This window comes from Meles meles, chromosome 21 (genome assembly GCF_922984935.1).
Source record: "Meles meles chromosome 21, mMelMel3.1 paternal haplotype, whole genome shotgun sequence".
Lineage (NCBI taxonomy): Eukaryota > Metazoa > Chordata > Mammalia > Carnivora > Mustelidae > Meles > Meles meles.
This window is the reverse complement of record NC_060086.1, coordinates 41776300-41786623: the sequence shown is the minus strand read 5'-3', so window position 1 is coordinate 41786623 and position 10324 is coordinate 41776300. Positions and strand designations below refer to the sequence as shown.

At 53.0% G+C, this 10324-nt stretch overlaps 4 non-coding genes across 4 annotated transcripts; 3 read left to right on the top strand and 1 right to left on the bottom strand.

Annotated features, from left to right (window-relative positions):
• Window positions 1–1611: 1611 nt before the first annotated feature.
• On the bottom strand, window positions 1612–1684 carry TRNAR-CCU. Its single transcript has one exon. It is a non-coding gene; the product is annotated as a tRNA-Arg (tRNA).
• Window positions 1685–2694: 1010 nt separating this feature from the next.
• On the top strand, window positions 2695–2767 carry TRNAK-CUU. Its single transcript has one exon. It is a non-coding gene; the product is annotated as a tRNA-Lys (tRNA).
• A 3452-nt stretch (window positions 2768–6219) lies between these two features.
• TRNAP-UGG lies at window positions 6220–6291 on the top strand. The gene has a single exon. It is a non-coding gene; the product is annotated as a tRNA-Pro (tRNA).
• A 1343-nt stretch (window positions 6292–7634) lies between these two features.
• Window positions 7635–7706, top strand: TRNAP-AGG. The gene has a single exon. It is a non-coding gene; the product is annotated as a tRNA-Pro (tRNA).
• Window positions 7707–10324: the final 2618 nt, after the last annotated feature.

Here is a 10324-nt window from a genome sequence, read left to right as displayed (position 1 = left end):
GTAGGCGTTTGATGTTGTTGATACATTGTAAATTATATCACTTTGGATATACTTTTCTATTTTTTTGCAGATATATGAAATTGTAATCAATTTTGATGTATTAATCTGGGATTCAGTGACACTGTGAAACTCACATATTATTTCTAATCTGTAGAATTTTCTATATATTCAGGCATCTCATCTGTGAATCAAGGCAGTATTACTTACTTCCCATCCTTATCTAAGCATTTTAATTACTTTTCTTGTCTTATTGCACTAACTAGAACCTCCAAAAAAATAGAAATGTAATGGAAGGCATTCTTGTTTTGTTGCAGAATTTGCAGAGAGAAGTTTTCAAAATTCTACTATTATATATGTTTGCTGCCTTTTGTTTTAATAGTTACCATGCGACAGTTGTTGCTGTGTAACAGTGCCGGACTTCGAGGTAGAAAACATTACGTTTGGGGGCACTTGACTGGCTCGGCCGCCGAGCATCAGAGCCTTGCGTTGCTTAAGCGGTGATCTTAGGGTCCTAGGATGGAGCCCCACTTCTGGCTCTGTGCTCCGCAGGGTCTCTGCTGGATTGTTTCCCTCTCCCACCCCCTGTGCTGCTCCCCCTGCTCTCTCTTAGTAGAGAGGTACATGTGTAAAATCCTTAAATTCAATTAAATAAAATGATATGTTTTTATGCTTATGGATTCTTTGGGTCAGGAATTCAAAAGGGGATAGCAGGTACAACCTGCACCTGTTAAACTGGAGTTTGGGAGAACTTGAATTCTAATAGCCGCCATGGACCCCTCTGCTCCCATGTCTGTCATATGAACAGCTCAGCCGGGTCTGTGGAATGGAGCATCTACACAGGTTTTCTACATGTGGCTTGGACTTCCTCATAGACAAGAAAAGTGACTTGAAAGATTGTTAATTTCTCCTATGGGTTTATTTTCCTGCTTCTTTTCATGTATGCTCATTTTTCATTGAATGTCACATGTTTATAATCTTACTTTGTTGGGTGCTGGACTTTTTTTTTTTTTTTTTTTTTTTTTAAGCAATCTATACACCCAGCATGGGACTGGAACTCATGCCCCTGAGATCAAGAGTCACATGCTCCCTAGACTGAGGCAGCCAGGTTCCCCTGGGGTCTTGCTTTTAAACTTAGGTAGATGGAACTAGGAGAAGGTTTCTCTTTGCTTCATAGACTGCACAGGGATGAAAATCACAGCAAGCAGAATGCATGGGAATCAGCTGTACTAGGGAATCGCTGAGAAAATCAGCTAATGGAAGACGCCGACGCCCCTACCCCCAGTTCTTTTCCAGGTTCATGCACCCCCTGGAACTAGAGGACCTAACAGAACCAGCAAGAGTGGTGCTGCCTATGTTATATTCGGGAGAATGCAACCCCCTGCCCATTCTTTCGTGGCACTCCGGCAGCTGGTGCAGTCCCGAGAACGATGGGTCAGGCACCCTCCCCCGGGTCAGCTTTCTCAAAATGTGGGCTTTGTTCAGGGTAAAACCAACCAAGGGCAGAGGCCTGTGTCCCAGCTTCGGGGGTCCTAAGAGGTGTAGCGCAGAGTCGTGGCTGACAACAGTCTTTGACAACAGAAACCACCCAGGAGTGCCAAAACGCAGCCATTCTACCCCAGGTGGGACTCGAACCCACAATCCCTGGCTTAGGAGGCCAGTGCCTTCTCCATTAGGCCACCGGGGCGCGCCCCTGAGGTGCAGGCTCCCGGGTCAGGACCCATCCCATCCACGCTGGGGCGAGGAGCCGGTGGGTAGCGCCAAGTGTCTCGCGCCTTTGCTTTTTGGTGACGTCCGTTTTGGCATTTGGCTGTGCTGCTGATTCGTTTAGGGCGCCGGGCAGGTGCCGAGTCCTGGCACCTCTCCCCCCCACCCCGCACCCCGTCCCGTCGGGTCCCGGGGCCGCCCCAGCTGCTCAGCCGCCCGAGTCCCCGCCGCACCCTCTTCCGTCCCTCTGCGGATGGCTGGAAGCATCCGGCGTGTGCACCTCCGGGAATGGCCCGGGAACACCCGGGCATCGCGCAGACTCTCACCCTCCCCTTTGTGGTATCAGGGGAAACTGCCCACAGGTCCCTTACCCTGCGCCTAGGTGGGCGAGGCATGGTCACCAAGGACCGAACCCGTAGTCTTCGTTCTGGCTCCTTGGTTTAAGGTACGGTGCTTGTTTGGGGGGCTTACCGTCCCTGCACCCGAGTCTCGGCCGTCCCCAAGTGTCCAGATTCTGTTGGCGTCGGGTGGGGGCGAGCCGGGAAGGTATCTCCCCCTTTTAGTCCCCAGCACTGGAGAGGTGGTCGATGCGGCTTTTTCCTGCTGGAGAGGTGTCCTTCACTCGGCGTCGCGCGGAGGGGGCAGAAGGACCCTGTTGGGAAGGAACGAGGTCTGGGGAGAACTGGGAACCTCCGCCTGTGCCCTCGGACCGACGTGGCCCCTTGTCCCACCACAATGTGGGGACTCGGCGAGCCCAGACCCCAAACCACGCCCCAGGCATGCGGAGTCTGAGGTCGGAGGGGGTTGGCTAGGTTCCTCCGCAGCGGTGGCGTGGGCGAGTCCTCTAAGGTTCAAGGATTGGAACCCAGTTCCCGGTCATGGGCTGGGGGTGCAGGTCTTCCGCGTCCTCGGATCACACCCCCAGAAACTGTAGCAGAGTCACCTGAGGCGTCAGAACAAAGGACAGAGCGCCGAAAACGTACACTTGTCGCCTGGCTAGCTCAGTCGGTAGAGCATGAGACTCTTAATCTCAGGGTCGTGGGTTCGAGCCCCACGCTGGGCGGGCTTTGCATTTTGGGCGTGAGCGGCTTCCAACAAGTCCTACCCCTGTTTAGAGAGATCTTCCTGAGAAAACAAACCTTGTGGTTGCTCACTGAATCAGAAGGCACGGTACTTGGGTGTCCCTTTTACCTTCAAGGGAGACAGTCTGAGGCACTTCCTCTGCCTTGGGAGTTTGAATTTTTAGGGACCGTGGTGACTTCAGCATAGGCAGAGCCAAGCTTGGAGGGGCAGGTCTGTATAGGTGAGTCTAAGCTTTCCCCCTATGGACTGAGTCTCCCTGCCTCACTTGTAGGCACCAGGTCACTCTGGGTCAGTCAGGATCAGTCGTAGGGCCCCCGGCACCTCATACTGAAGGAGACTCATATCCTACACCTTGTCTATGCGTGGGTGCTACGGTTGTCAGACTGCACCTGGGAACCCAGAGGAACAGACGATCTGTCTCCAGATGAGAAGGGGAGTGGGCAGAGGGTCAGGCAGGAAGGGACCCTGACCCAGGAGACAGTGTCCCATTGTCCCACTAACTGAGGGTCTACTGTCTCACCCTGCTTCTGCCAGAAGAATAGACTTAGGTTTCCGGCATCCCCAAGTCTCCTCCAGGCCACCATTTTCTCTGTGAGCAAAGGGCCTCAGGGTAGTCCAGACTCCAGAGCCCCAGTGGAGGGACAGTGGCAAATCTCCTCCCAGCACGGACTCACACCTGACCCCTGACCCCAGAGGCTCCCACAGGCTGGGAAGTGGGTGGAGAGGGAACTAGGACCAGGGCTGGTCCACCTGCTTCTAGGCCAAGTTCTGCTTCCTTCTGAGACTCCCCTACTCTTATTCCCACTAAGGCTATTGCCCTTGGAGGAGGGTCAGCTGAGGCTCTTATTTGAGGGACATGGCCCGAAGTCCACCTTGGGCCCACCTTTTAGGGCCCTGGACCTGGGGGTTTAACTGAGACCTTCACCTAGACACTCTGGGCTCTCAGCTTGAAAAAATCTTACCATCTGTTGTGAGGCCCGGACCAACCTGGACCCCATACAAGAAAATAATCCAGAAGATACCCCAAGACGGGGCCTCCTGGCATTTTCCAGACATATTCTATTCAGACCCACAGAGTGAGCTGCCTCCCCTACCCCCAGGACCCCAGGAGCCCTGCGCAACCGCCTGACCCTGCCAGGAGGGATGGGTGAGAAGAAGGGACGGAGAGAGAAGGCCAGGAGCCCAGGTATGGGGGGGACAGTTCAGGAAATAAGGGACAGATATGTTTAACATGAAACCTGACCCCAGTGACAAGGGCCAATTTCTGGGGCCCTCTGCTCTCCCCACCCACATGCAGGTGGCCCTACTCTCCCTGTGCCCGCCTTCCTTACTCCAGCCTGGCACTGCCTCTCTCCAGGGACCCCCTCCAGCATCCAGGAGATGTCCCTGTCCACAGCCCTAATGTTGTATGCATTGTCCTCGAAGCTTCAGCCTGAGCCTGGCCCAGCCAGTGATTCCCAGAAGAGTGGACGGCTCCAGGTCTCACAGAACCGGGGTCAAGACCACTTTCTTCCATGGAGGGAGGAGTGACAGATGAAGTAGCTGACCCTGAGGGATTTGGTGATCCAGGGCGCACAGCTTGCTTTGGGAGTGAGAAGTCCTGGACATAAATCCCTGACAAGCCCTTCTCTTGCACACAGACACTTTTGGGGGGTGGGTGGAATAGTGGGTCCTGATTATAGGTCCCTTAATTTTACAATGGAAAGCAAAGGGATTGAAAGTAGAGAGTGTGGGGGAGGGAGTTGCTGGTGCTCCCTCCCCCCATCGTCGAGGTCCCATGTGTCACCGTGGATCCACAGAGCTGACCCTTGTCCCTAAACCCTGCATCCACACTTCGCTGCACACACTCCATCCCTGAACCTCAGCCTCAGGGGTCTCTACTTCCTGGAGAGAGCCTGCGCTGGGGATTGTCCACGGCCTGCGCTGGGGATTGTCCACGGCCTGCGCTGGGGATTGTCCACGGCCTGCGCTGGGGATTGTCCACGGCCTGCCGTCTGGGGATTGTCCACGGCCTGCCGTCTGGGGTCTTGAGCCTTCCCTGAGATGTGCAAGGTGCAGAACACAAGTCTTGGGCAGCTCTTTTAGGACCGCAGGAGGGTCACAGGCCTAGACTGCACTCTTTTCCCGCTGCACTCCACAGATCTGGACCCCAAAACCCAGCCTCTCAGGGGTATCAGTTTATCCATCTGTTAAGTGGGGATAATCACAGCTCATGACTCAGATTTGTTTGGGATATTCAATTATTTATATTTTATGTAAAGCACTTAGAACAGACCCTTGAGACCGAGGCTTTGAGCCTCCCGTTAATCAGAACTTTCATTGCCAGATGCGGTCCACTGAAGGCACTGAGGATTCCCGCCCACACGGGTTATTTCTCTGCTCCCAGCTATCCGCTCCTGCCCGAAAAGTGCCCTGTTGGGTGCACAATGTGTGAGGTTCCTGCTCCCCCAGGAAGCCATGCTTGGTTCCTGCCCTCAGAGCATCTGCCCCTTGTACCAGGAGTGGCCTCCCATGGGTGCTTCTGGACTACCGTTCCCTAGAGCAGGGAGAGTAGCCATTCCAGCACCCACGCCCAGGACAGGGCAAGGACCAGTGCCCTTTAAGGCTGACACCAAGGGCTTCCTCGATCCTTGTTACCAAGATCCCTGGGATGGAATTTCACAGGGGTTTTCCTCCCCTGGGAACACAGCAGGCTGTCCCTAATTAACACACTAGAAAGTCTAAAAACCTAGGCTCCTCCGGCTGGGATATGATCCTCTTGCATTCTAAGGGAGGATTATACCCCCTGGAAACTGCTGTTGCTGCAACCTCTCCCCTCTGCTCAGCAACGCTATTGTCGCTCCAGCCCTCATGGCTCTAATGGGGGAAAGTTTGGTATGAGTCAAGTAGAGGGACTTAACGGGGTCCCAATTCCTAATGTTCAGTAGTTTGGAAAGTCCGTATTTGTTGTCCCCCGGTTCCAGGCCAGTTTAGAGGGCTTCAGCCCAGGAGGATAGGCGCTGGCGATTGGGGGCAGAGCAACGTTCACGGTTTGCGACCCACTGCGGGCGAGCTGTACCCCCCCCCCCCCCCCCCAGTTCACCCTGAGATTCTCTTTCCTTCACTGGATCCCAGCTAGGGCTGGAGACCAACCCTCCCCGGCGCGCTGCCGGAATCCAGATAAGTAACTGGGAAGCGGTGGTTTGGAAAGCTGCCCCTGTGCGGCCTTCCTGCAGCTGGGCCGGCTCGCGGCCGCACGTGCAGCCATTGGTGAGCTTGTTGGTTTAGGTGGCAGAACCAGAGCCACCCTCCATCTGAAACCTGACAGCAGCCGCGAACCCGTGGAAGCGTAGTGCCGGCTTCACAGGTGCACACATTAACAATTGAGCTATCAGGGTGAGATCCGCGATTTCGCGTGCGGAAGTCTCAGAAGGGGAAAAACGTAGAGCGGGCGGCTCGTTGGTCTAGGGGTATGATTCTCGCTTTGGGTGCGAGAGGTCCCGGGTTCAAATCCCGGACGAGCCCTTTTTCCCTGCCGCGTCTTCCGCGGAGAACAGCACCCACCAAGCGGAGGATCCACATGGTTCAGCCCCTGAGGGACGTAGGACTCCGGGAGACGCAGACCATATTTGTCTCCTGCGGCTGGGTCCCGCGGTGACGAAGTTGAAGGGGACTTAAATAGGAGGAGGTTGGTTGCCTTGGGGTACAGATCATCTTAGTTCCAGATGATCCCCGCCTAAGTCCCGGGTGAGGCATACTCTTACTTCGGTTGCCCCCCCCCTTTTTTTTTTGGTAGGGGAGGGAGGGAGAGAGACTCATGATTCCGCTGGTAGAACTTCGGTTCCCCGGGGCCTTCCTAGATGAGAGCGCTAGATTCCCGCCATGGATCGGGAGGGATGGTGGTCGGACAGTACGAAGCGAACCTGCTAGCCCAGATCTCGGGTTGGGTCACTCCTGGACACAGGGAAGGACACTGAGACAGCAGAGTGCCCAGAACCCGACCCCTGGACGCGGTCCCTCTGCCCGGAGAGCGGGGTCTTTGTCCTCGCCGCTACGCGAGGAGCAGAAGACCCGCCTCTTGGTCCTGCTGAGCTGGGGAGGGCAACCCTGAGCGGTCCTGGGGCGGAGTCTTGTTGGTGGCCTGATCCAGGTCCCTCCAGGGGCCAGCTCCTCCGGTCCGAGGGCACCTAGGGCGGGACGGCTGGTTTAGTCAGCATAACAAAGCGACTCAACTCAGCCTCTTGGGATGTAGGCCCCACGTGGGAAACTGGACTTCTTGGTTTGACCTTGCCAGTGGTGGGAGAGGGGAGCGCAGCCCGGAGCCCCGGGTACAAGGGGCGGAGGCAGATGGTGGTGGCTGTTTCTTTCATGCCCTTCGAACGCGTTTAGTAAGCACCCACTGGGTGCCACACCGTGGGGCGTGCGGCGTTTTCCAAAGTGGGCTTCCTAGTGACCTCGGTTCGGGGACCCTCCATGCGCTGCCGCCCCGCTCTTGAGCCGTGCAGTTGCCCGGTCCGACCGGGAACTCCTCACCGGCTTCCGCTCCAGCGCGCCCGCAGCCGGGAGGAGCGCCTGCGGAGTGACCGAAGGACGAAGGGCGGCGCGGGGACGCCCTGACCGCCCCCCCAGCTGGCCGCCCTTTCCAGCGCCGCGCGGAAGCGGCGGAGGCCACGTATGGCCGGCATGTAGGAACCGCTCCCCACTTTGTGGGCTCGGGTAGCGCTGGGTTCCCTCCACACCCAGGGATTCTCGAATTTAGCGGTTCTTCCTTAGTCTGAAGCCGGGGTCCCCTCCCTGTGCGGCTCTGCGGGTCCCGCCCCGGATGCCACAACGGTCATAAAGAGGAGCCTGAAGTCCGGTTACAGGGAGGCTCGTTGGTCTAGGGGTATGATTCTCGCTTAGGGTGCGAGAGGTCCCGGGTTCAAATCCCGGACGAGCCCTTCTTTTTTGTCTCCCCGGTGCGGGTGAGAGATCTCTGCGCCAGATGGCGAAGCTTGACCCCGGGAAAGGTAGTTTTTGAGAAGGCCTAGAGCTGGCTGAGTGCCGCCCACCGCTGCTTTCAAAATTTAACTGGGGCCTTGTCGCCAGAGCCCTGTCTCTCTACTACTTTGTCAGTCGGAGTTCGAGGCACCGAGGTAGGAGAAAGAAGTCTTTCCCTCCTGTGCACTAGGATCCCGTTCTTCAGACCAACGCCTTTGGCGCCGCCTGTCTGCCCCCCACCCCTGTCCCGGGCTCAGGAGTCCAGGAGCTTGAGGAGAATCCGTGGGCTTTGGGCGTTTGCAGCCTGGCGGGAGGGGCCTCCAGACGCCAAGCCCCACACTCCTCACTTGGGCGAGGCCTCCTGGGGCCCTCCCCCGCCCCCGCCCCCGTCCCTGACCCCCAGTGCCTGCCCCAGTGAGGTCCCCACTGCTCTTTTCTGTGGCTCCGGGTGTGTGTGGACTGGGGTCACCTTGGCGGTGAGAGGAGCGGACGGGGTCCCACCAACACGGGGAGGTTTGAAAATCTAAGCTTTTGAACAATAGTGGACACATTGTTGATGGAGGCTATGAGAGCGTGTAGTTATATCCCCACTCCTTGTCGCATCAGCTCTGACGTCGAACACATGTTAACACTTTAGAACTGTGTTCGAGAATCTCTCATACCTGTGACTAAAGCCCTAGCAAACCAGGTTCAAGAACTCTGCAAGGGGGGACATCTGTTCTGCAGAACCTTAAGGCTGTGATGCCTCCAGGCACCCAGTTCCTATAAAACTCTCCCTCAGAACTGGGGGCTGAGAGGAAAGTGGGACTCAGGGGAATGGGATTGAGTCCTCCAGCCTTTCCCCCTTTGTCAGGCCCAGGGGCCCAGGGAAAGTCCATCTGTGGAGTCCCAAGTGTTTTCCAGCAGATGCCTTCAGCATGTGTGGAAAGAAGAGTGCCAAGGTGTGCCAAGAGCATCTGCCTCCTTCAGGACCTGAAGGATGGTGACAGAAGAATGCAGTGGTCAGAGGACCATGGTGTTGGGCAACTGTTAGTGGCATGGTCTTCCTTTTTGTTTAGGGTGGTAAGTTTGAGGTGTGCCATGAACCAAGGATCATGAATAATCCAATTCTGTGTATGTGAGGACCAACTGGAAGGAAAAAACCCTCAAGTAGAAGATTTAATAAGTGCAAAATTAATTAATTGTATTTGAGTCCTTGAGCCCCTGGCAGAAGTAAACAATTGTCTGTGGAGAAATACACTTTCATCCTAGATCTCACAGAATTTCCCTACATGGAGAAATTTATAAGGAAAATGGGCAACTCACAAAACAAACAAAAACAACAAGGAAATAAGGCACCATGAGCAATAACCAAGGAACAGCGAGCAATGGAAACACAATTACAAAGATTATAGATGCTAAGATTATTAGACATGGGCTATAATACAACTATTCTTATTATGCGTAATAAATGAAGACTAAAATATCTTTGAGAGCAGAAGCTATGTAAAATGATCTAAAATTATGAAAGAACTAAATTCTTCTAAAAATAAAAATACACAAAAATGAAACAAAATTCAATAGATGTATATAACTGTTTAAAAAGATGGAGAAAAAGTAAACTAAGAATAGGTCAGAATAAATAATACAAAAATAAATAAAACCCTAAAATATCCCAATATGATTGCAAATGAAGTAACACACTTCTAAAAATTCCATGAGTTAAGGAAGAAATTACACTGGGATTTAAAAATACTTTGAAATAAATGATGATGAAAATACTGCATACCAAAACCTGTAAAATATAGCTAAAGCCATACTTAGAGGGAAATTGATAGCCTTAGATGCATATAATAGAAAGATTGAAAAACTAATGGCAAGAACTTACAAAAATAAACCCAAAGAAGTTAGAACAGGTAAAAAAAATAATAAGATGTGGAAATAATGAGAGAGTAATGACACATCCTGAAGGCAAATCTTGGAAAAACTAGGGTTATTGATAAAACTCTGCAAATACTGATTAAGAAATAAAGGAAGAGACACAAAACACAAGGCAGGGATAAGAATGACTTTACAGTCATGGCATAACTTAAAAAATAAAAGCATATCCTAAGCCCCTTTGTGAACATTTAGAGAAATACACAATGTTTTAAAATTAAAAAAAAACATGCCTTACTGGGATCAAAATGAAATAAAAATATAAATGATCTTAAAGCTAATAAGGAAAGTGAATCAATATAAAAAACTATCCTCCAAGGAAGATTCTTGACTCAGATGGCTTCAGTGGTGCACGCTACCAAACATTCAAGAAACAAAATTTTTATCTCACACAAAATCTTTTACAGAAAAGAAGAGCACCGAACCCCACAACACGTTTGAGGAGGCCAGCACAACTCTGATATCAAAACTTAACACAGGGGCCCCTGGGTGGTTCAGTAGGTTGGGCATCTGACACTTGCTCTCAGAGTTTTGAGCTCAGGCACCCTATCAGCCTCTGCGCTGGGCATGGCGCCTACATTAAAAAACAAAACAAACCACAACAGGGTGCCTGGGTGGCTCAGTGGGTCCTGATTTCAGGGTCCTGGGATTGAGTCCTGCA